Genomic DNA, 26,798 nt, shown 5'->3' with positions numbered 1-26,798 from the left:
CAGGCAGACAGACAATAGATGAAATGAATGGTGAACTGTCCCCAATTACCTCAAAGGAGTATTCTTTCTGAAGTCTCATGATGACAGTTTAAATATCAATATTAATTGTTTCACCAATGATGATTATTTAAAATGGAAACACACTCCATTATTCCTGGATTATGTAAGTAAAATCCATTACAAAACCCCATGGGTTTAACAGGATCTGCACAAAAGGCCAACTCCTCCCTGTTAGTTCCCAGTCCCACTACCAACACTGCTTCCACAGAAACCAGAGCCTGAGCCAAGAACTCTTACCCACGAAGGGTTTTAAATTGTGAAATGAGAAACCATGGGAGTTAATACTGGCAAGTCCAGCAATAATTTGTGTGGATACTTTCCTGCAGTGCTCACTTGGAAATGATGTAATGTATCAGCTGTGGCCCCCACTCAGCCATGCCCTCCAGAACCAGGAGCTGCAAAACTGTTCATATGGCAGACGTCTGCAGGTTCAAGGAGGAAGATTAAGATGGTTAGGCCTTCTCTCCCTGCTGCCTTACTGTGCAGGATTGAAGGCCTTTCATTCTCCCTGCATCCAAAGTTTTTAGTTTTGGTGGATCTAGAGGATTTTAATGCCAACATTGGCTCCGAGGCTTGTTTTGGTTTTTTAATTGTTTGTACATGGACCTAGTGTTTTTGCTGGGTCCATTTTAAGACACTGAACATAAATTAATAAATAATAATAAAAAACAAACTGATGGGATGATATGGAAAAGTTGTTATACGAGGTTTCATTGACCTGCTGGTGAACGTCAGGTAAATTAGATAACATTATCTGCCACCCCATAGATCAAAAACATCTACAATGAATAGTTGGAATATCAACAGAATGCTGCTCTGTGCCCTCATAGGCATGTGCAAACTCCAGCCTGCTCATGTACATTGGTAGTTGCTCCTTCCTAAACTGGACACCCACCAAAGCACAAACGTGCTTTTGAAGATTTGGGTCTCACAGTTGGTAGCCCAAATTGAAAAGCCTCCTTAGTGAACATAGCAAGTAAACATGTGCATAAGTCTAATTGAAGTAAACTTTAATCATTTTCCATTGCAACTTCCATGGAAGTCACATGTTTAAAGTTAAGCACATGCTTATGTGCTGTTCTGGATAGTGATGGCCTGAAGCACATGCTTGTGTATGTTACTGGAGCACAGCCCTCGCATAGCTGCGCTTTTCAGGGAAAATTCCAAACCAAAGGCCCAATCCTGCAAACCTGCACCACAGCAGCTTTGTCCGTGTGACTGATCACACATGAGTAGTTTTATTGAATCTAATGGGAAGCTACTCAGGTACAGGACTGGACTACAAATCAGCAATACTTAGTTGGATCGCAAGCTCTTTGGGGCAGGGAATGTGTTTTTGTTCAGTGTTTGCATAGTGCCTAGCACAATAGGAGCCTTGTCTATTACTGGGGATCCTGGATGCTATGGTAATATAATAATAAACAACAACAACACAGAAATCAAGCTAATTAAAAAGACTTTCTCCCCTTTGTTTGGCAGTTAAATTACAACACTGCCATGATCCAACACTTTAATATTACCAAGACTAAGTTGTAAATCCGGTTCAACAGGATTTAATGTAGAGTCACTACATTTTCCAGGGAGTGTGCAAACTATATTTAATGAAAGGGAAGAATAATGGGCCCCAGGAAGGAAACCTCCAGACAATCTGTACCTGAGATTTGTTCCCCGAATGCTGCATGTCTTCTATTACTTGTAATAGTTTTGTTGGGCTTTGGCCTAAATTAGGATCGGAACAGCAACATGCAAAATGCAATGTTTGCTAATGCATTGTGTGGGATATAATGCAGCACTGGCTGCTGGAAAATATTTTCTTATGTAAACACTGAATAAGAAATACATATTTTAGGATTCAAGAAAAATAGGATGTCAGAGAATATTAACCTTCCTCGGAGGATGCGTGGAGTGTGCACAGAATTACCAAAGCATTATGAAACACGAACAAAAGAATTGAAATTATCTTTCTTGGCTCATATTTTCCCCAATGTTTTTTACCTAGTTAATAATATAGCAGTATCAATTCATACAATCTTAGGGGGAAATTCTGTCTTCCGCTCCACAAAGCCAATCTCTAATCCACTCTCCTGATCTCTGTGACATACACTGCACAAAAACCGTAACCTCTTAAAGAGTCATGACAGAGATATGCAAATAAAAGTCAACACTATACTTGGATTCAACGGATACAGGAGATCACCAAGATAGTGATTCACCCTGTTAACCCACTGGCCAGTATGTTACAAATTGCCTTGCATGCCTGATCCACAGAGTCTGTTACAGTCTAGGCAATACAGACAGCATGATCTTTGAACTCCAGCTGTAAAGACACAAACTTATAGATCTGTAGGTCCCTGATCTGATATCCTGAATCTGCTATCAGCATCAGGTGGCAGCCATCACTTAGCAGGGTCTCTCTGGGATTCAAACTGCTGTGGATTTCAGTTGCTTAGGAGAAGCTTCTTCTGTCCAGAGGGAGCATGTAGAGGAAGTGTTGATGTGGCTTGTTCCTCTCTGTGCCCCACCCATGGAGTATATGACTCCATTACATCCCATCAACACAGAGCTTGGGTCTTCAGTTAAAGCTGTAGTGAATAACCTGTGCTTACAGATCTGGAAGTCTCCACTTCACTCCCTTCTGTGTTGGGCAATGTGATGGCTCTCATACCATGGACACTATGCTGATGACACTCAGTGTCCCTCCTTAGTGATTCAACCTATCCCATCATCGAGATGACACAGTAGGTCGAAGAAATAAGGGAGAAGCCTCTTCCTACTGTCCAATTTTAGCTGCAGTCAGATCCACACAGGCTAACTCTCATGCTCACTAGAATGCCACTGACCCCACAGGTGGGTTGTCTTCCCTTGAGGACTCCTTTGCAGGATTGACATCTAACATAGTTTGGTACCTGGAGTTTCACATAGAACAGAGGGTGAGATTGTCAGCAGCATCCGGGAAGTGAACTCAGCTCTTATTTAGGCACATAAATGAGAACCAGATTTTCAAAGACGTGTGACACTCAGCAAATCCCATTGTTACACTAACAACTAGCTTTTCAGAAGAGCTCAGCACCCAACATGCACATCTCTTTTGAAAATAAGGGCACTGAATTTGGTGCCAAAATGGATGCTGAATACTTTTAAAAAAATCTGACTCAGAGGTGAAAAAACTCTTGAGCCCTGAGCCATCCACTCCAAACTTTTCAGCAGAAGAAATGTGTTCTGTACACACCTATTATATCTACTAGCATCAATAGAAATGATGTGCCTCTAGCCAAGGAAAGGACAACATAGTTTAAGCTAAATATATATTTTTTAAAAAAGTTATTAACAAATCATTTTATTTTTCTTGTATGATCTACCAGAAGCACTGTAATTAGATCACTTCTGCATGTACACACAATGCTCCTTGTGTCGGCGGTCTGCATCCACAGTTGGTGCTCTAGCAAATCACCTTCTGCCATTAGGAGTATTGCTATCCATTTCCAGAACATCATGGAGGCGGGATCACTGCCCCATGATGCAGTTTTCTCCATTCCATGGGCTTCTGACTACATTTCACGCTATTTTTCAACTGCCCCTGTAAACTCTGTGCCTGAAAACATGGATCCTGCATTGCTCTTCAGTCTTGTGATGAGCATTATGAACACAATGCAGATGATCCTGCAGTATTTCATGAGCTGCAAATCTTAAAATGAATCCATGGTGTCTTCCCTGTTGTGTGCCATGGAAAGAAACAATTCAAGATTGATGTTGCATACAGTGGACTGCCAATATTGGGCTCAGGAAAAAAGTACTGAGTTGTGGGATGAGATTGTGATTCAAGTATGCAACAAACAATGGCTGCAGAACTTTTTGATGCACAAAGCCACCTTCCTGGATCTATGTGCAGAGCTCTCCCCTGCCCTCCAGTTTAAAGATACCAAAATGAGAGCTGCCCTCATGGTGGAAAAGTGAGCGGCAATTGCTGTGTGGAAGCTGGCAACTCCAGGCTGCTATTGGTCAGTCATGAATCATTTTGAAGTTGGGAAATCCACTGTTGAGGTTGAAGTGATGCAAGTATGCAGGGCCATTAATCGCTTTCTGCTGCAAAGGACTGTGACTCTAGGCAATGTGTAGGAACTAATGGATGGCTTTGCAGCAATGCGATTCCCTAATTGCAGGGAGGCAATAGACAGGGCACATATCCCAATTTTGGCCCCAGACCATTTTGCAAGGGTGTATGTCGACAGAAAGAACTGCTTCTCTATGGTATTGCAGGCACTGGTGGTTCACCAGGGTTGTTTCACTGACATCAACATGGGAAGGTGCATGACAAATGCATCTTCAGAAAACATTGGCCTTTATAAAAAGCTGCATGCGGAGACTCTCTTTCAGACCACAAAATTACAATGGGGGGAAGCTGAGATGCCCATAGTGAGCCTGGGAGACCCAGCATACCACTTGCTTCATAAGCCATGGGAGTGTTACACAGGAAACCTTGACAGAAGCAAGGAGTGCTTCAACAACAACAGGCTCAGCAGCTGCAGAATAGCAGTAGAGTGTGCATTTGGCAGATTAAAGGGTCGCTTATGCTGCCTTTTTGGCAGGTTAGACCTCAGTTAGGAAACTATTCCCATGGTCATAGCAGCCTGCTGTGCTCTACACAACATTTGTGAAGCTAAGGGGGAAAGTTTCCTCAGGGGGTGGAGTACTGAGGTTGATCACCTGGTGGCTGATTTTGCAGAGCCAGACAACAGAGCTAGTAGGGGAGCTATCTGCATGATCAGATGATTGCAACACTTCTCGCCTCCTTATCTGACAGAGGTGTTCTGCCAGTGTGTAGGAACTGGCCCTTAAGGGCAGATCTGCAAAAGCAACAGAAACAATACAGATCAGAGAGTCAGTATTGTGAGTGCATTCAGTCTTGAATCCTAAAAATTATGTACACCTCTTTCTCACTTTCACTTGGCAAGCATGCAGCATGGCAAGAGCCCTAAACATGAGTTCAGCCTGGGGTGGGCAGGGGGAAGGCAAGATTGGACAAAGGATTTGGATGGTTTCAGAAGGGGATCACTACAAGTGCCTAGAAACACTATTCTAAATACCTGCACAGTTCTACACAGGCAAGGGTGAGCAGAACTGATATCTCACTACAACGGGTAACAAAGGATGCAAGGGTGCATCTCCTACATGTGTGCAGCTTCAGATCAGGTATGTATGCTGCTTTGGTTCCTGCAGAAGTAATTGCCAATTGGTGCAGCAAAGTTTCCTACAGCAGGGGAGGAAACAAAGTAGCTCTGCGAAGGAATCTTTGGCAGAGAATTGCAGAGTACCTTTAGGAAAATTTCCTAGAGATCTTTATGGATGAATCCTGGGAGATCCCAGTGTGCATTAAACTTTTCCACGGGGCCCCCACTGCTTAACTATGCAAGGAAATGAGAAGCAAATGCGAACAGTACCTAGTGTTAGTTTCTATCCCTTCTCCCATTTGCACCATGTAACAAAATAAAGGAGACCTCTACCTCATGTCACTGTACAGTATCAAAGCAAAATGATTACTTATTGGAGCTTCCCTCTCCTGCTCCATGTTCATCAGAGCACTGGGACTGGCTAGACCCCTCTGGAGTCACAATCAGGTCCTAGATCACCATGCCGCCAGATGACCCTGCCACCTGTCCCACATCCTCCTCCAACAACCTCTTCATCCACCACTTCATCCTCAGGGTTGACTCCGCTGGCTGTGACCTCCAGTTCCTCCGAAGTATCCATGGGGTTGTTGTCAGTGGGGGTCGGGTCATTTCCAAGGAGGTCATGCAGCTCCTTGTAGAAGCAGCATGTCTTTGGTGCCATACCAGAGTGACTATTGGCCTCTCTTGCCTTCAGGTACTCCTGTCACAGCTCCTTGATCTTATCCTGGCACTGCTGCAGGACTGTTTCACGCCCTTTCTCCTCCATGCCAGGAGCAATCAGCTCCTAGGTATCAAAGTTCCTACAGCTGGATCGGAGCTGTGACTGCACAGCCTCCTCTTCCCACAGAGGCAACAACTCCGGTGTAGTCCAGGCAGGAGCACATTTTCTGCAGAAAGCCAGTATGGTCAGCTGGGAAGATGCAATGTTAACTCTCCACGCTGAGCAAACAGAAAGTGGAATCTCAAAAATTCCCAGAACTTTAAAGGGGGAGGGACATATGCCTGTACCTGGCTGCAGGGCAGTGGAGTTGAAACTGCTGACCAGAGTGGTCATGATGAGCATTGTGAGACACCTCCTGGAGGCCACTTAAGGCAACATAAGCAAGTGCAGTGTTGACACTGACACGGTGTCACTCTAATGTAGTCACAAAAAGCTCTGTGCTGTTCATCTAGGTGGTTTTATTATATTGGCATAGTAGGAAAGTTAAATGGCGCGTGGTGGAAGAGAAGCATTGTTGTGTGTACACCTTCACTGTTTTGTCAACGAAAGGTGACTTTTATTGACCAGGCTGTAGTGTACACACTGCCTCAGTAACGGAGAAGATCTTTCATTCCAGGCTCATCATTCTTCACACCCCTCTACCTCCTTGCTTTAGTTTCTTTTCAGTTTGAATGTTGCAAGTGGTATAAAGCATAGAAAATGCTGTGCACAGCTAAAATAAGAACTCAGCTGGATCCTGAAGATTATCATTTGTATTATGCTAGTGTTTAAAGCAGGGACCGGCAACTTCCGGCCCGCAGCCAGCCAGGGTAAGCCCCCTGGAGGACCGGGCTGGTTTGTTTACCTGCTGTGTCTGCAGGTTCGACTGACCCCTGCTCTAGAGCTACAACTGAGATTGGGACCCCATTGCACTGGGTACTGTACGGACACCTAGTAAGAGAGAATTCCTGCCCTGAAAAAGTCTGAATACATCTAAATTGATAAGACAGATAAATGGAAGTATAATTATTACAGAAGGGAAACTGAGGCACAGCAAGACTAAATTTGCCCAAGATTACATAGGCAATTTGTGGCAATGATAAAAACCGAACCCAGGTTGTCTAAATCCCAGACTACTAAACACAAGACTTCCACCTACTCCCATGACTATTGAGAATAGATTAAAAAAACCCATAAAGGAAATTTCTTCTGTGGCAAATTGCCAGTACTGTTATGCTGGGTCTTGCACTTTCTCTTCTTTGGGGAAGGTTCAGGGCACCATTGCTTGCCTCTGAATTGGTATTTTAATTAGCCCACTAGTGTCCTTGAGGAGGGGAGTGGAGAGGGAGGGACTCTGGCCACCTCTTCTCCAGGTCCCAACCCAGGGGCCCTGAGGTTTGTGGTGAACCACTTGAACTAGCGGTTCCTTCCCCTGGGCTACTTCCCTCTCCTGCCCTTCAGCTTGTGAAGGGGCTTCTAGCCCTCCTTCTACATAAGCCAGTTGCCCCTTACCTAGGATTTTTTTGGATTTCTCAGCTCTCCACAGCACTCCTCCAAACTTTCCTTTTGGTCTCTCTTCAAAACTGTTCTCTGCTCCAACCAAACTTTCCTGCTCCAGCTCCCACACTGTCTGGCTGAAGCATGGGGTTTTTATCACATGACTGACTGCTGGGGCTCCAATTGGCTTCAGGTGCTCTAGTTAATCTACAGCAAACCTTCCTCCCCTTGCAGGGAATAAGGCTCCCTGCTAACACTCTCCTACTGCCCTCTGGCCATGCTGTATCACATTTCCTAGGACAGCATCGTAACAACGTAGGGAAAATTGTAGATTATTTTTAAACACACAAAGGAGAAACTGAATAGCTTCCTTGGGAAACTTGTTCCTTTTAAACTCCTGCAGCTATGTGGGGGAAGAGAAGACGTTTCAGTAAAAGTAAAAGTGATTTCTGATTTAATCATTTAGGAAATTATAGATGCTAATAAATGACAGGCTGGGAAAAAGACAAAGGAGGATGGCTTATCTATAAAACATTAATGACTTGTTTCTATAACATCAACAGAATCCCTTTTAGATTCTTTAGCATAAGGTTCCCAGAACTGAAGTTGTGGTAATGATGGATTTATCATGGCATTGACATACTGGTCTACAATGGAGAAAAATCACTTTGATATCCTGCCAAGTAACATATTTCAAATGGATCAAAACAACACATTGTTATAAATATAAAGGGAAAGGTAACCACCTTTCTATATACAGTACTATAAAATCCCTCCTGGCCAGAGGCACAATATCCTTTTACCTGTAAAGGGTTAAAAAGCTCAGGTAACCTAGCTGGCACCTGACGAAAAGGACCAATAAGGGGATAAGATACTTTCCAGTCAGGGGAGGGGGGGAAAGGCTTTGTTTTGTCTGTTCTTTGTCTGTCTGTCCTGTGTGCTTGCCGGAGACAGATCAAGAAGTCAAGCAATCCAACTCCATTAGAATCAGTACGTAATAATAACGGAATGCATTAGCTTACTTCTATTTTGGCTTGTGATTTTCCTTGTCTAGAGGGAGGTTTATCCCTGGATTTGTAACTTTAAGGTTTTGCCTAGAGGAAAGATCATCTATGTTCTTGAGTCTTTTGTTATTCTGTAAAGTACTTACCATCCCGATTTTACAGAGGTAATTCTTTTACATTTTCTTTAATTAAAATTCTTCTTTTAAGAACCTGATTGTTTTTTCATTGTTTTAAAATCCAAGGGTTTGGGTCTGTGTTCATCTGTACCAATTTGTGAGAATATTATTCTCAAGCCTCCCCAGGAAAGGGAGTGTAGGGGCTTGGGGGGATATTTGGGGAAGGTAGGGCTCCAAGTGTCCCTCCCTAAATGTTTAAATCACTTGGTGGTGGCAGCGTTACTTAATCCAAGGAATAGGGGAGTTTTTAACCTAGATTGGTAGAAATAAGCTTAGGGGTTCCCCATGTCCGTACCCTAAAGTTCAGAGTGGGGAGGGAACCCTGACACACATATCATCCTGAAAAAGTTATGAAATTAAGTTCTATTTACTTTATTATAATACATAAAATCAAATCCAAGATAAGCAGCATAGGAACAACCCTCTCTCAGTTGTATTCAGTGAAATATGCCAATTTGTGTTCCCAATTTGATTTATTTGAAAGTGTAATTGAACTATTAGGAGACATCCTCAAATAAAAAAAAAATGGAATTACTCTCTCTCTTTATGCACCCTGTATTGTTCAAAATCAGTAGGGAAGACTGGGAAGTAATTAACATTTTTGGTACTGTAAATACTCAGGGAGAATAATACATTTGACAGATCACATATGTGTCTCCTATATCAAATTTAGGTAGTTTGCCTTTTTAAACAGTTTTCACATTACATGCTTAAGGGTCCATGGAAGCCAATACAAAGATTCCCACTGACTTCAAGGTATTGAATCAGGCCTTTGGGTACTCAGGAATGTCCTCTAAACCTACCGTGTGCTGGCATTAAATAATAATCATGAGCCAGATTCTGGCTTTATGAGCACATGCAGGAAATGCAAGGCACTTTCCTTCTTGTACCTCTCTGCAGAAACTCACTGAGGGACACAGTCCCCATGCCTCATGACCATTAGCTTCCTAAAAGTTTTGGGAAGGAGATAGGGTCATTACCCTGTCCCCTGCACCATTCAAATCAAATCAGCAAGCAGAACTGACAGAGCACACAGCATCTCCACACTCTTCCAAAACATGGCTTTGGTTTGCACCCTCTGGGAAACCCCAGGAGGAACTGTGGCTGAGGTAAGGTGGGAGCAGATACATACCTGCATGTTTCACCAAACAATAATTTGATAACAGTAATTGAATCTACACCCTCTAGTCTAGAGTATGGCTCAGTAAGCTGTACATCTTCTACTAGCTACCAGGCTGTCCTGCAAGCATGCAGCATAAACAAGGATAATTGAAATAAGAGGTGAAATCCCCAATTACCTTGAGTGCAGATATTTCCCTGATGGTTTATTCTTACCCTTTGTTCCCTGTCTTTTAACCAGTTCTTAGTCCATGAAAGGACCTTCCCTTTTATCCCATGACAGCTTAATTTACGTAGGAGCCTTTGGTGAGGGACCTTGTCAAATGCTTTCTGGAAATCTAAGTACACTATGCAGGACCGGTGCTTTCATTTAGGCGACTTAGGCAGTCGCCTACGGCGCCAGCATTATGAGGGGGCGGCATTTTGCCGGGGGGGCGGCAGGCTGCTCCGGTGGAGCTGCTGCAGTCGTACCTGCAGAGGGTCTGCTGGTCCCGCGGCTCCGGTGGACCTGCCGCAGGCATGCCTGCCGCAGCTCCACCAGAGCTGCAATACCCGCACGTGGGGCAGCGAAATGGCGTGGTGCCTAGGGCGCCAGAAACCCTGGCACCGGTCCTGACACTATGTACACAGGATCCCCCTTGTCCACGTTTGTTGACCCCGTCAAAGAACTCTAATAGATTAGTGAGACACAATTTCCCTTTACAGAAATCATATTGACTTTTGCCCCACAATTTATGTTCTTCTAGGTGTCTGACAATTTTAGTCTTTACTTTTGTTTCAACTAGTTTGCTCAGTACTGATGTTAGACTTACCGGTCTGTAATTGCCAGGATCACCTCTAGAGCCCTTTTTAAATATTGGTGTTACATTTGCTATCTTCCAGTCACTGGGTACAGAAGCCGATTTAAAGGACATGTTACTAACCTAGTTAATAGTTCTGCAACTTCACATTTGAGTTCTTTCAGAACTCTTGGGTGAACGCCATCTGGTCCCGGTGACCTGTTAATGTTAAGTTTATTAATTAATTCCAAAACTATTCAGTTCTCAGATTCTTTTTGTTTTCATAAACTTTCCTCTACCTCACCACCTCTGATTTTTAATTATCATGCCATGATAAATTTTAAATGATATCATCAGATGACAGGTTTTTTAAGTCAAACACCTTCTACCCTCTTATCACAGATGGGACATAATTGCTGCAGTTAACTAGATTACACTAGCCATTATGTCATCACAGAGACACTTCCTTTGCTGTCTGTATCAATTATCTCTTTAGTCTGACAAAACCGATTAATAAATTTCCATAGTGGAAAATAAAAGAAAAACAAAACAAAACAAACGATTAATTATCTTTTTTGGAACTATCAAATTATGCTGTTTGATGTATTCATTTTAAATTCCAATTGTTCCATGTATTTAATAGTAAAATATATTGTGTGAAAGTGGGGACTCAGTGGATGGTATCTGACCACAGTGCATTGCTGACCATGACAATTTTTGTCGAATGAATTGGATGGTACAAAGCCACCACTGAACTTGAAAATGGTTGAATATCTTTTTCTCCTGCTCTTTGCCTATCTTATCTATTAGGATAGTAAAATCATTTGGGCAGGGACTGTCTCTTACTCTGAATTTGTACAGTGTATGGCAGCATAGGGCCCTGATCTTGGCTGGTCCCTGTGCACCACTGAAATAAACAACAATCTTGGTTGGTCCCTGAGCATCACTGAAATAAATAAAAGAAAACTGAATAGATGTCTCAATTCTGCTGGATGTAAACTACTTGATTATCCACATTCTACTAGAAGAACTTATATCTGATATATTATCTTACAGCATATGATTTGTTACCTTCTCTTTTATTCCATTTTAAAATGATCTGCATGGGAGCATGGTCCAGTGAATAAAGCCCTGGAGTGGAAAGTCAAGAGATTTTGATTCCATTCTCAGCAATGAAGTTGATCTGTGTCTATTTAGAGTAGTGAGCTCTTCAGAGCAAAACTATGTGTTTGCAGAGAATCTAGCACATTCGGGCCCTGATCTCAGTTAGGACTGTAATATCCATATAATATACATGTAATATACTGTAATATACATAATACACACAAAAGCTGGAAATATGATATTGTACCTTATCACACAATCCAACAATGGTGCATATTCAGTCGCAGGACGAATCTAAGAGCATGGTCACAAAAGGAAATCAACCATGGGTCTTTCTACTAACACTGCCAGGGCCAAGAGGGCATGGAAGAGGCAGGGAAGAATGTTCCAAAAGTAGATGTGCCAGCCAAAACTACCAAGGGAGATGGTGGATTCTTCTTCTTTTCAAATCAGGACTGGATGCCCTTCTGGAAGATTTGCTTTAGTCAAACACAAAGGGTTAAGTGGAGGGTAACAGGGTGAATTTCTGTGACTTGTAATATACAGGAAGCCCAACTAGATTTCATTCTGGCCTTAAATTCTATAAATCTACGGATCTGTCAAAGAGCTGGATCTGCCAAAACCACACATAAGCTCTGGAATCTCACTGCACAGGATGATCCAGATGTCCATGAGTGAGAAACAGTTGTCAACTTCCACGCGGTAAATAAGCACCCTGACTTTCACAATCAGCCAAAAAATCAAGCTAATCCCATTTCAAAACAAGACCGGAACAAGCCAATCCCTAAGAACCCCAACATGCTCTGTGACTAGATCCCTCCAGTGTGCAGTCTGGGACTGTGGTGGGCCACTGTGTACCCCTGACTCTCCCCCTCTTGCCCCTGCTTGCCCTCCATTGTGAGGAACCAATAAAAAAAAATAAGCAACAAGCTACAAGCCAAAATAGCCAACAAGCAACTCACAACCAATTAAGCCAAAAACAAGCCCAATTTCTGCGTTTTTTTGTGGGTTTGGCATGTCTGGTGAGAAAGTGAGAACAGACATTCACATGGCACTTTTGTAGCTGGCATTACAAGGTATTCATGTGCCAGATATGCCAAACATTCATATGCCCCTTCATGCTTCTGCCACCATTCTAGAGGACACGCTTCCATGCTGATGATGCTCATTAAAAAAAAAGCAGTAATTAAATGTAAGACTAAACTCCTTGGGGAAGAATTGTATGTCTCCTTCTCTATTTTATCAGCATTCTGCCATATATTTCATATTATAGCAGTCTCGGCTGATGACCCAGCATATATTTATTTTAAGAACACCTGTACCACAGATTTGACAAAATGCAAAGAAGGTACCAATATGAGATTTCTAAAATACCTACATCACTCTACCCAAGGTTTAAGAATCTGAAGTGCCTTCCAAAATCTGAGAGGGACGAGGTGTAGAGCATGCTTTCAGATGTCTTAGAGTGGAAATGACAGAACCCAAACCACCAAAGAAGAAAATCAGCCTTCTGCTGGTGGCATCTGATTGACTCAGATGCTGGAAATGAACATGCATCTGTCCACACTGCTTTGGATGGTTATCAAGCAGAACCTGTTAACAGCATTGACGCATGTCCTCTCCAATGGTGGTTGAAGCATGCAGGGACATATGAATCTTTACTGCATCTGGCACATAAATAGCTTGCAACTTCAGCTACAACAATACCATGCAAATGCCTGTTCTCACTTTCAGATGACATTGTAAACAAGGAGCAGGCAGCATTATCTCCTGCAAAGGTAAACAAACTTGATTGGATGAACACGGATTAGGACCGAGTGGACTTGTAGGCTCTAAAGTTTTACATTGTTTTATTTTTGAATGCAGTTATTTTTTGTATATAATTCTACATTTGTAAGTTCAACTTTCATGATAAAGAGATTGCACTACGGTACTTAAGTGATTTGAAAAATACTATTTCTTTTGTTTTTTACAGTGCAAATATTTGTGATAAAAAATATAAGGTGAGCACTGTGCATTTTGTAGTCTGTACTGTGAGATCAATATATTTGAAAATGTAGAAAACATCCAAAAATATTTAAATAAATGGTATTCTATTATTAACAGTGGAATTAATTGTGATTAGTTTTTTTAAATCGTTTGACAGCCCTAGAACAGATCTACACACTGCTCTGTAAAGCTGAAGTGATTTGGCCTATGTGGAGACCCAAGTCCAGAGTAGGACACATTCCAGTGATGGCAAGAGAAGTGACTCCAGAGCTGGGCACTGAATGAAGAAGGCTTAATGACAAGGCACCTAGATGGAGGAGGCAGATGCACTCAAATGGGGCAGACAGACTAAGGACTTGTCTACACAGTGCTGGCCTATGGACTGCAGAGGGTGAAAATTGTAGCATGCGCTAACATGTTACCCTCTAACTGCCCTGGCTAGATTTCCTGGCACAAACTAAATGGTGGCTAGTTCACATTAACAGAACATATTCCTGTTTCAAAGGGGGTGAACATGAACTTTAGGTATCTTTTAGTTCACGCCAGCAGAGTCTACCTGGGGCACTTAAAGTGCAACATGTTAGAGCACTCTACAATTCACACCCCCATAGTCTGGACAAGGAGTCGGCAACCTCTGGCACGCGGCTCACCAGGGTAAGCACCCTGGCTGGCCGGCCAGTTTGTTTGCCTGATGCATCGGCAGGTTCAGCCAATCATGGCTCCCACTGGCCGTGGTTCACTGTCCCAGGCCAATAGGGGCTGCGGGAAGCCACAGCCAGCACATCCCTCACCCACGCCGCTTTCCATCTACCCCATTGGCCTGGGATAGCTAACTGTGGCCAGTGGAAGCCACTGTCAGCCGAACCTACTGACGCAGCAAGTAAACAAACTGGCCCGGCCCCCCAGGTTGCTTCCCCTGGCGAGCCGCGTGTCAGAGGCTATTGACCTCTGGTCTGGACTGCAGTACTGTGTAGATAAACCCTTAGATTAATTTGGCTGATCCTGCTAGGACAGCAGGGATAGGGTGATCAGATAGCAAGAGTGAAAAATTGGAACAGATGGAGGGTGCGGAGTAATAGGTGCCTATATAAGGCAAAGCCCCAAATATCAGAACTGTCCCTATAAAATTGGGACATCTGGTCATCCTAACAGGGTAACCATGTTTTGGCCTTTGGTTAAATAAATTAGACCACTGAAGGGGCACTGTTCACAATATAAAAGCCTCATTGAAAGCCCATTGGGGGAAACTGAGAAAGGGATGCTCTGAACTGCAGTTACACACAGGGCTGCCAGAGCCGTGAGTGTTGTTGTAATAATTGTGAGTCTCACCCATGGAAAGTGGGAAGAGGTTCATGAACTGCAACTGCACCATTCTTTTTGGGGCCCTAAAAAAGAGGCTTGAGGGAGCCTGTAGCAGATGGATTGATGCCATGACACCAGACCTTGACCTGCCAATGGGATGCTTAACTGTCATTGCTCCCTCTTTCGTGTGCCCCTTTCCATTCCACACTACCTTGCTCCTGTCCTCTCTCTGCTTTTCATCTGAGCCTGAAATGGACTGTACTGCCCCAGCATGGCGAGATGAGACAGCCCACCCAGTTCTGCTGGAGAAGGACCACTGAAGCAGTGGGACCTGGCTGGACCAACCAGACTCCATCCATGACCAGGAAGGCAAGCTGGGGTCCAGATCAACAGCTGTTGTGGCCAATCTGCCAGCCTAAAGCATCCATCACTGACCAGCTACCTTATATCCTGAAGAAAACAGAAGCCTTATTTCTCCCTTCCCCCCGCCCCATGTCTGTTTTGTCGAACACAAGAAAGTAACTATCATTTTCAACTCAGGCTTAATTCAGTTGTTCAGATCTTTCTTCCCCACTATGACAAGCATGGTCCAGACAGCACAAGGGATTTGCACCCAAAGAATAAGCAGTTGAACCAACTGATTGCACACAGTAAAAATATATCAAGTAAGGTCTTTCATAAAGCTTGTGTTGTTCTGAACTTGATGAGCATCATGAGGTATGTATGTGGACCTCAGTTTGTGCTGGTACATTTGGCTATAGCTCACAGCAGGGTGTGAGCAGTTAAGCAGGGAGCAGCACCTCCCAAGCTAGGTGTTTATGACAAAAACTAGTTCCAAGTAATGACCTGTTGTCCAGTCTAGGAAAAAAATATGATGAACTATTACAGTTAATGGGAACACATGGAGACATCCTAGCTAAGTCAAGAGTGAATGTCCCCTGCTCTGAATAACCAGGAGTCACCGTTCTCTGAGAAGAAGGGAAAAAAGGGGGGTGGGGAGGGCCAGGGGGAAGCCTTTTAGGCTTGGAACTGAAGTTTTCAACCAGAAACTCAGGGGCAGCCTTTAAGTGGGAAGCTGTCCGTGAAACAGTAGATTCCCCCAAGGGTCGGAGGTAAGTTGGGAAACCATTAAAAGACCAATAGAAGGCTTGTATTAGAAACGGGATTTTATCTAATATGAAAATACAAAACCGAGGTTGCATTTTTTGTTCATTTTCTGAGCAGCTAGTATGTTTGCTTTCTATTACTATTTCCAACTTTGAATGTGTGATTTTTCTATTAAGCAAACTTTATTTCTATCCCCAAGCAGATCTTTGGTGTGCAACGCATGTGGAGTGTGCATCCCAAAGTGAGCTGGTATGGGAGGTGGTGGTATACCTGTGGGAGTGATGACCCGGAGGGGAAAAAGTCCAAGTGTCTGGTAGTGAAGAACTCATGGAGGAAGGATTGGGGGGAAAGCTCTTGATATCATCCTCCAAGGAGTAACTGGGCTGGTGGAAGCCAGAGTGACTCCTTGTGCTTGAGGGCAGTCTACTATTGTCAGAGATCTGAGCCATAGCAGCACCACATTGAGGCACCCCAAAAATACAGTGCAGGTGGTGCCAGAACCCCTTACTGGTCTAGGTGATCCCCAAAATGTCACATCCAGCAGGAAGGACTGGTTGGTAGAATAAAACACTCTATCCAATAGTCATCTTCTTCAGAAAGATTTAGGGTAGGGGGGTTAATTATATGTTTTGCATCATCCCTCAATTTCAGTTTCAATCCTTTTTGCTTTGTTTTACTTCTTTTCCTTTGATGGGTTTGAAATCAATATATTTATCACCTTTGACATGAATTTTATAGTGTTTGCCGTGGTAATACGCAGGCCAAGGTCTCTGTATGTCAAACCCCTTTTAACACTGCTTAATCCTGGACAATAACAGAGTCATGTTAACCTCTGTCTCTTTGGGTCCTTTGTTTCACCTAAATTAATAGATTAGTGCCAGTCATAACAATCAGCACCACATGGGTTCTTCCTGCTTCTGGGCTTCCATTCAGCCTACAGCCTGCTCTGCAGCTTCTCTGTTGCTTGGGTGGAGAATTCCTCCCCATCTGGCCCCTGGTCTAGCTACTCAGGCTGAGGATTTGCCCCATACCAAACAAAAACAGCCACAACAGAAGTCAGACAGCAGTTATTAAAGCATCCCGTTTGCTGAGGTTTCTTCTCCTCTACTCATTTGCAACACATTTTCTCCACAGATGCTGTGTACTGATCCACAGGGAAGCACCGCTCATCATCCCCATTCCCCCACTGTTTCATTTATAGATCAGCACAGAATATTGTGATTACTGCAGAGGAGCTCTTAAATCTCTCTGTTGTTCCGAGATAAATGCTTGTGGAGCTGTGTGGTTTGCATCGTTACATGAAAGCACCAAGCAAAATATAAGCACTACCATCAAATAGAATGCCATATTAATGTGTTACATGATAGGAACATTCAACGAAAAGAGAAGCTGAAACGTGAAAGACAAACCATAGCAATTTAAAGGAGTCCAGTGGCATCTTATTTCTAACCAATTTATTTGGGCATAAGTTTCGTGGGTAAAAAAACGACTTCTTCAGATGTATGGAGTGAAAGTTACAGATGCAGGCATTGTTATACTGACACATGAAGACAAGGGAGTTACCTCACAAGTGGTGAACCAGCATTGACAGGGCCAATTCAATCAGGGTGGATGTAGTCCACTCCCAATAATTGATGAGGAGGTGTCAATACCAGGAGAGGAAAAGTTGCTCTTGTGCTGAGCCAGCTGCTCCCAGTCCCAGCAACTACACACCACACGTGGGTTGGTGTTCTGGGGCTGGAACACCCATGGGGAAAAATTGGTGGATGTTCTGCACCCACTGGCAGATCTCTGCTCCCCCACTCAGCTCACCTCCGCCTCCGCTTCCTTTCCTGAGGACGCTGCGTGCCTGCTTTTCTCCCCTAGCTCCCAGCACTTGTGCTGCAAAACAACCGTTTCACATGGCTGGGAGGGAGGGGGAATACAGCTCGCTCGGGGAAGAGGCGGGGCTGGCGAGGGGATTTGGGGAAGGGGTCCAATAGGGAGGGGGGCACGGGTAGGGGCAGGGAAAGGGTGGAGTCGAGGTGGGGGGGGGGGCACGACCACTCACCGGTGCCGAGGTAAGTTGACACCTATGACCCAGGCAGTCTTCCAGTTCACTGCCCCACCAGTGACATATCTCTTCTCCCCCTCTGATGGCTATACAAGCAGGGAAACCCAGACCCAGCTTCTACTCTGGGCTCCAGCACAAGGGCCGTCACTTCAGCAGCGAAGATCTGCCCTGCCACATACTTCGCTGCTTTCCCTCAGAGTCTTTTCTGCCTTCCTAGCTCCCCTCTGGGTTTGCCAGCCCAAACTCCCTCCTTTTAAGGAGTAGCTGCAGCTACCTGCCTCTGTAGCCTCCAAACCCTTCTCCACAGGGATGGACTACAACCCCATTCAATGTCCAGCTCCTGGCTTTATACAAACCACACCGGTTCTTGCCAGCTAAGCTTCATTTAATCAATCCCTTCGCCCTAGCTCCTCCTCAGGTGCAGCCTGGGCAGTTAATTGGCCTACCTGACCACTTAACCCCTTAAAATCTTGTGGCAGTGGGTAGCCCATTGCACCTAACAGCCCTGTCAATGTACCTGAGTATTACAGCTGTCCTAGTCACAGCCCTGTCCTGAGCAGAGGTAACTCAAACTACACAATGGATTTGTGATGTAGCTGAACTTGTTTCTCCTCTGTCTCTGTGTAATTTCAACATCCCCCTCTCTGAAGGGCAGGGCAGGGTGGAGGCACAGAGGGAGCACTGTACATGCTGCTGCTAGAGGGGAGGGCCAGCAGTGGCACAGAATCAAGGAGGACACCTTTTGCAGGGAGACTCCACTGCTGGATCTTGATTTCTCTGTGGAGCTTGAGGCTCTGCAGGATTTGAAAGCCACACCCTCCTCCTGGACCCCTCTCCATGAGGCTGCAGTGCCTCCTCCTTTAGGGGAAAATGCAGCAGCAATCTCCTGGGCTATGGAAGTTTCCCTCGTCCTGTTGAGTGGAGCTACTTTAGCCCCAAATTGCTAGCTGTTAAAAGAAAATTTAAAAAAAAAAAATCATCTCATCAAGCCATTATTTGTTTTATGTAAAAAAAAAAAGTAAGGAAGTGGAATTTATTACAATGTGAGATTGGGGTGAAATTTACTGAGAAAAGAGAAAAATCATTAAAACTTTATCAGATCAGATAAGAGGATGCAGGATACACAGAGAAAGAGAATAAAGTTACAAGGCAAACCATCTGAACTGCCGAGATAGGATGGCTCCATCAGAAAATGTAGCAGAGTGGTTCAAACATGCAGTGTAACTGCTGAAATCGACTTTGTAGAGAAGATAAGAAACTCATCATTGCACAGACCTGCAGCAGCTGTAAATGAAAACTACTGTACCGAGCAGCATTAAAGAAGAGCTCTTGTGCATGGCACTGTACAACAATAGCTTTCGCAGCCACTGCTAGCGCCATCAAGCAGCACCGCAACTACTCTCTTCTAGGGTAAAAACATCAGAGAAAAGCTGAAGTGCTGAGTCTTTGGCGGTAATTCGGCGATGGGGGGCCCCCACCATGGGTTTTCAGGGCACTTCGGCGGCGGGTCCTGGAGCAGAAGGATCCCCTGCTGCCGAATTACCGCCGAAGTGGGGGGCTCCCTGCCGCCGAAGACCCCAGGCCCCTTGAATCCTCCGGATTGCCCTCCTTTGCAGATACACTAGACATGGAGACTCAGCAACTTAGCCCACACAGCTGGCTTGTGAGAGTGGGGTAAAACAATTCTGGGATTTAAGGAAAAAATTGCCACCCAGCCTACCTGCAAAAGGTGTTAATTGAGGAGGTGGTTTGTCAAGATTTGTGTAAAGGTAGTTGTCAAGGCTGGTTCCCCACTCTGAAACTTTGAGTGCAGAAGGTGGGGGCCCACAAGGAATCTAAAAATTAATACTGTCCACTCCAGGCTAGTATTAAACTCCCAAGGTTACAGCTTCTCTCTGACCTTGGATGGGTAGATGCTGCCACCAGCCCATGCAAAAAAACCTCGTTGAACCCAGGAAGGAGCACTTGGGAATTTCTTCCTGTAGGGTACTCTCAAGCTCATTCACATCCTGCCCCCCCGGGGAAGAGCTGAGAAAGAAAACAAAGAAAATCAGCTGTTGCCACCAACTAATGAAACAACATATGAACAAACCTCAGGACACAAAAGACCCCAATCCTGTTCTTAAAAAAGGTAAATTTGATTGAAGCAAAAAGAAAGAACATACATCTGGAACGTAGGCTACTGCTAGATTTTAAAAAAGCAAATATAATAATTAAGCATCAAGAATGGTTTTCTTGAGGTCCAGCTTAATGTTTACCAGAAAAACAAAAGCATTTGGGGGTTACCACAGAGGAGTCCACAAGTCTTACAGAAATAAAAGAAATAACCTAATTGCATCTTTCTAGACATTTCCTGTGCTACTTACATATCTGGGATTTCAAATTGAGTAGTTCTAGGTATGATCTGGTGGTTTTCATACCTGGTTCACAGCTTTTTACAGCATAGCTCCAGCCCTGTCTCTGCTTTGTCCCATCTCTCCGGAGAGCAACAACAGACACACAAAGGGAATGTTTTTTCCCAATTTTAAAAGTTCTAGCCCTCCCATTGGCTCTTTTGGGCAGGTGCCCACTCCCTTCCTTTTACCTATGGGATTGTTTAACTCTTTACAGGTAAAGCAAGTAGAGGACAGTTACTAACCGAGATGTTATAGCTAACTGGCTGGCTGGGTTAAAAGGCATAAGAGGGAGCTACCCACCCCTTCATTTATCACAGCAGTAGCTTTAGATAATTAAAGGACAGTAGAGAAGGTGGACTTATAGGTTTTAGATGATCATAAAAGATCCTTAAGATAATGCTTGAGGAATTACAGATCTATGCCATGCAAAGGGAACTCTTGTCATGGGTTAGGACAGGGATCGGCAATGTTTGGCATGCGGCCTGCCAGGTTCGGCCGATCACAGCTCTCAGTGGCCGTGGTTCACCACTGCAGGCTAATGGAGGCTGAGGGAAGCTGCGGCCAGCAGACCCTTTGGCCTGTGCTGCTTCCCGCAGCCCCCATTGGCCTGGAGCAGCAAACCATGACCAGTGGGAGCCGCGATTGGCCGAACCTGCAGCCGCGGCAAGTAAACAAACTGGCCCGGCCTGCCATGAGCTTGCCCTGGCAAGCTGCGTGCCAAACTTTACCAATCCCTGGGTTAGGATTAACCTAATACTTGATGTACCAATAGCAGAGGCAAGGATCTTGCAGAATTAGAGGGTGTTCAGAGAAGGGAGACAAGAATGATTCAGGGGCATGGAAAAACTCTCCTCTATAGACAGATTGAAAAGACTGATTATTTAGTTTAGAAATAAGATGTTCCATGGGAGACTAGAACTGGGTGAATAACTGATTTTTCAATTTACTGACTAGTTCTGAAAAAAAATAGAAAAAAATCTGTTTGGGTCAATCAAACATGAAAATTCAAAAAAAAAATCATAAACTGTAAAAGTTGACAAAAATTTCATTTGGGTCAGCAGACTTTGGGTCTCCCAATGAATGCCCTAATCACTGGGCTATACAATCATTCTATTTTGGGCCCGAATAATGACTATTTAAGCATTTCAGACAAAATGGAACTGATTCAACAGAGGCGTGTGCACACACGCATGACTCCTATAATCCACTGAACATCAAGCAGAAGGGGAAATTTGAACCTGGGTCTCCTACATCCCTGTTGAGGGCTCTAATTACTGGGGTTTGGGGGCCTGGGCTCCTGCATAGTTTCTTGTGAGAAAGGACTGCCTTGGCTTAGGCACTCTAGGAGCAAGGTGGATAAAAATTGATAATAAAAATGGATTTTTTTAATTTACATTGGATTTTTTTAGTTTTGTCATTTGAATTATGTTTTTCTTTTGAAAAATAAACCTGTTTAAAATGAAATCTGAATTTAATACAATCTATGTGAAGGCCTACACTTATTATAATCTCTTCAAATAAAACATTCTCAATCCATGAGCTACTCTCATAAACCTGAGGTTAAAGGCTGCTTTTCTATATAAAAACAGAATCAGAGGAGAAACATTTATCTTTCGTGGTCAGGGTTGATAAATATGGCACAATAGATTATGTACCATAATAGTGGCAGGTTTTGTTTAATAAAAAATAATTGCATATGCTGTTTTGTTTGTTAACTAAATACCACTTACCATCCTAATGCAGCTTCATGCAAATCATGAGCAAAAATTCCTGGTAGTCCATTGATCCGATGATGACAAATCTGAGCAAATCATCTATAGTTGGTCTCATCGTGTGCCCTCTGATGGCTATACAAGCCAATTCTAGAGGTGCATATTTGGCTGCAGATGGTGCATGGGAAGGTCGCAGTCAGTGGGTTGTGCGCTGCTGGTGCTCCTTATAGCGTGTCAGCGGTGCCTCTTGTAAGACACGGCAGCAGTCTTTCAAGGCGATGCAGGATATCTGACTGTTGTACGCCACTAGTGTTTCTCGCTGGCGGCATCCCAGGTCTTGGGTTTGATACTGCTATACTGCAGATTGTCTTAATGGTGTCCTTGTACATTTTCGTGGACGACCTATATGCCGAATGCTGGGAGAGCTACCAATAGAGAAGCTGGCGGGGGAATTCTGTTGGCATCCATTCGCTGACATGACCGTCTAACATAGCTGTGACTTCATGATCGAATCATTTTGATGCTTGTCATCTGGACTCTCTCAAGGACCTCAAGATTGGGCACTTTGTTTTGCCAGTGGATCTTCATGATGTTGCGGAGGCAACGCATGTGGAATGCTTTGAGCTGTTTGATGTGATGCCTATATAGTGTCCATGTTTCACACCCATACAAAAGAGATGAAAGAACAGCAGCTCTGTACACAAGCAGTTTTGTTGACATCCGGATGTTGTGGTGGTTTAAAACTTTGACACGCAAGTGCTTGGCTTGCTTTAGATATTCGTGCGTTGATCTCATTATCCAGTGATCCATCACTAGATATGACACTGCCCAGGTATTTAAAGTTCTCCACTACTTTAAGCTGAGTGCCATAAAGGATATACTTGGGACAGAAGCATTTGATCCAGGTACAGGTTGATGGAGAATTTCTGTCTTTCCGAGGCTGATAGTTAGTCCGAAGAGTTGTGAGGCCTCAGCAAACTTGTTGACAATGTGCTGAAGATCATTTTCAGTGTGAGCCATGAGGGAACAGTCGTCGGCAAAGAGTGCCTCAAGAAGCAGTTTCTGCACTGTCTTAGTCTTTGCATTCAGGCAACGGAGGTCGAAAATCACATTGACTTCCAGTTGAAGTCTGGCCTGACATGAGTAGATAACACCTGCAGGGAGGCCTCATTTCTTGGAGGATAGAATCAGGAAGGTAAACAGATCATTAGGCTGAAAACTGAATGCTTGTGCTAAATAAGGTAAGTAAATAGGTCAGTAGGCTAAGAAGACGGAATGGCTGAGCCTACTATGGTAAGAGGAAGAACACACCAAGGGAACTATTTACTATGAACTAGATAACGAGGGAAAAAATAAGTTAGGAATGCAGAGGGATTGCTGGAATGCAGGAATGCTGCACAGGGATTGATTCCTGAAACGTAACCGAGGCAATCCAAAAATGAGTGATGACGTCTATAGTAAATGCAATGAGATGTGCAATGTATCTAAAGGCAGAGGGTTTCTGTGTAACTCTGGAACTGTGATGTACAATGCATCCACTTCCCCCTCCCTCCAAGTTTGAGTCTGATCAATTCAGCATAACACTGATACATTCCACATACACGAGTGACATAGCCTGGAGTTGAACTGAGTTCTTGGGAAGCTGAGTGGGAAATGGTCTTGGAGGGAATCCCAACACCACTTAGCTGATGGAGCAAGCAGCAAAATTGGGAGGTCCTAGGTGGCTCCCCTCAAGTCTTTTGAAGAACCAAGGGGAAGGTAGGGTCAAGACACGTTTTGTTAAAGTTTTTGGAAACTATGTATGTGAAAAAATGTAGCAGTTTCATTTGGCAATGTTTGTTGCCATGGAGACAGATGCATCCTTCATGGACAATCTGGTGTGGTGTCCTGGCAATTCTTCAGTGGATGATGCTCAGGTTGCTTAGGAGACAATATGCACAAACACAGGCTGTCAGCCAATTTGTTACCCTGGAAACTCTGGAACTCATTGACTAGTGAGCCATCATCACCCTCTAAAGTGGACCCTAGACCGTTTCTGTGGAGACAGATGAACTTCATGCCCCAATATGGTTTACACACCAGTGCTAAATAACGTCAACTTTTTAAAAAAAAATTTCCTGTGTAAACTTTTTAACTTAACACTACAGTAATTGTACCACACTGGTCTTTTTACAGGAAAAGCCTGGCTAAACTAAATTAAGTTTTATAACCATAGACAGTTCCAAGATGTCTTCAAAATAACATCCGTTTAGGACTGCTCTCCATTTAAGGATGACGCAAAATGTCAATCACAACAAAAAATTACTACAGATGTTTGCTGTCATGGTTACAAGGTAAGCTGCACCTTTGATCTCATACTGGTTTCTCTGGAGTGCACTCCCTCAGATATTAGGCCTCTGCCTATTCCTGTCCTGGGGTAGAATCCCATGACTTTCCTATTGACAGACCAGGTCCCTCAGCAACAGAACCCATGTTTACCAAGCATGATTCCTCAGCATGCCCAACTGGGTTTTGCACCTGCAAGAGATGTCCTTTTAGGCATTGTGATCAGTAGGTAAATGCAGTGACTGAGAACACTTTCTTCAAAATATATAATTTAACCATAGGAACAGAGCAATCAGAGAAAAGCATTAAAACAACACAGGAGGCCCCTCCCCCCGCACACACACCTTATTTTAACTAAAGTTTAGTGTTTCTATCAAAGCTTAGCCAGATCCAACTTATCCTAGGTATGCCCTCTTCTGAGGACTAGGCTTTCATCTGCTTGCCTGCAGATACTGCCCCTCTCTCACTGTGTACTTCCAGGGACCCCTTTGTAAGGTCTTCTCCTGAACGCAGTCAAACTGGGTTATGCACCCTACTGGGGGCAGGGAGAAGAGGGTTTGAGGATAGACTTCAAAGCAGTAGGGTCTCTGAATTGTTTAAGTACCAGTGACTGAGTTATCTAAAGCAATTGCCTGGTGCCTTCAGATGTGAAAGGACTCCAACAGAAGTCAACTCTTTATAACCATGTAGCATACATCACAAATACAATCAAATAAATAGGGGTGCACTGTCACAGGGCTGGTACACCCCCATCACCCTTTTGAGTAGCTGGAGGGGCAATATAGTCCCATGGCTGAACTTGAGTGACTGCCCTTAGCCTCAGGGCAGTGTGGTCTAATGGACAGGGTCAAACAGGTGGTCCTCCTGTACAGGGCTGCATGGCCTAATTGCCAGAGTCAATTTGGCTGCCCTTCTAATCAGGGCTGTGTAGCCTAATGGCCAGAGTGGGTGGTGGCAGAGGTAGGAGGACCCGGGTCTTCCCTACTCTACCGAGTCCCAACCCAGGGCCCTGAGAGCAGCAAATGGATTCACCACTAGGTCAGCAGAGATCCACCCGTTTCGCAACCAGATCAATGTCTAGTTTCCCTGGGTTACTGCCTACCCTGCTTTCCTGCAATGCTGTCCACAGGTCTCCCAGGCGTCTGGGGTCATCAGCTTGTGAAAGTCCCAGCTATGCCATCCTCTCTCGGGCTTTCGCAGGCAGCTGGATATCCACCCAGGTCTCACGTGCTTGGTCTCTGCAATTTGGGGCTCTCACAACTCCTGAGAGGGAGCTTGCATTATGTGTCCTCTCTCTTTGGTGGTCAGCCCCAACTAAGCTGGGCTGCTCCCTTTTATACTGAGGCTCCAGCTGGAGTATATCCAGCAGTGGTGAGCACAGTATGGGGTTAACCCCTTCTTGCCTAGCGTGCAGCTGGTACACCCCATCACATGCACATAGTATTGAGACACAAGACACTTTACTTGACATTGGTGAGTTCTCAGCTGGAGTACTGTGTCCAGTTCTGGGTGCCACACTCTAAGAAAGATGTGAACAAACTGGATAGAGACCAAAGGATAGTAACAAAAAATGAGGAAAAGTTAAAAAAATTGGCATGTTTAGTCTTGAGAAAAGAAGACGGGGTGGGGGGGGGAGCTGATGTCTCCCTTCAAATATATTAAGGGCTATTACAAAGACAGCAGCAATCAATTGTTTTCCATGTCTACATGAACTAATGGACTTTATCTGCAGCAAGTGAGATTTAGTTTAGATATTAGGAAAAGCTTTCTAGCTATAAGGCTAGTTAAGTAGTGGAAAAGGTTACCAAGAGATGTTGTGGAATCTCCATCACTGGAGACTTTGTTTTAAAACAGATTAGAATGATCTGAGTATAATAAATACGTTAAAGAAGCAACACATTAAAATTGTCAGGCTAGCATCCAAACGTTGGATTTATTTTTATAGGTATTTTTTCATGGCACTCAATCTAGTGTACCTCAGAAACATTAATGAATTCATTCTCACAGTACCTATGATACAGCGAAGTCTCATTAGAGAGATTAATTAATTTGTCCAAGGCCACACAGAAATTCTGTGACTAAGCTAGGAAATGAATCTAAAGCTCCTGAGTCCCAGTTTATAAGCCATCAGCCTTAATATTTGAAAACCTTTTCTTGTGAACCTCAGATTCTGAGCAGGATTTCTATTTCTGCGGCTAACTATGACTGCTGTGTACATGAAACACATTGGATGGATTCCAGACTACAGCTGCCATCTTGCTTGACAACATTCTGCTGTGTGACCCATTTTATTTTTATTTTTATCAA

The sequence above is a fragment of the Chelonoidis abingdonii genome, chromosome 1 (assembly GCF_003597395.2).
Source record: "Chelonoidis abingdonii isolate Lonesome George chromosome 1, CheloAbing_2.0, whole genome shotgun sequence".
Classification (NCBI taxonomy): Eukaryota; Metazoa; Chordata; order Testudines; family Testudinidae; genus Chelonoidis; species Chelonoidis abingdonii.
The sequence above is the reverse complement of the archived record's forward strand: the minus strand, read 5'-3'. Positions refer to the sequence as shown.